Below are 421 nucleotides of genomic sequence, written 5' to 3' on the forward strand. Positions count from 1 at the left end.
AAATTCAGTTCTTTTATGTTTCTGAATACTGAATATTGTAATGACATTAATTCGTGATTATTAGAAATGTATCCATACATCTATATCTATACAGTAGAGCGTCGTTTATCCGAAAGCATTCCAGTCTGCAAATTTAAATTTTCGCTAGTGCTGTAGCGCTACAATCTTCGGCTATTTCTCGGGCTACTCAAATATTTTACGTTTTTGATACTAAATTAACATCTGAAGTATAATTTTTTATTGTTTTTATATTTTTCAATAAATTTATTTTGTTCGTACAAAATAAAAAATTTTTTTAACGATATAAGTCTTCGTTAGGCTTAACATCGACGAAAATTCAACGCGAAGCGACACGCAACGGAGAGAAATTTCAACATGGGATAAATTAATATTTTTTTTCGTACATGATTCGTTATCCGAA

This window comes from Centruroides sculpturatus, unplaced genomic scaffold, assembly GCF_000671375.1.
Source record: "Centruroides sculpturatus isolate CEXI.00-Female unplaced genomic scaffold, Cexi_2.0 scaffold1654, whole genome shotgun sequence".
Classification (NCBI taxonomy): domain Eukaryota; kingdom Metazoa; phylum Arthropoda; class Arachnida; order Scorpiones; family Buthidae; genus Centruroides; species Centruroides sculpturatus.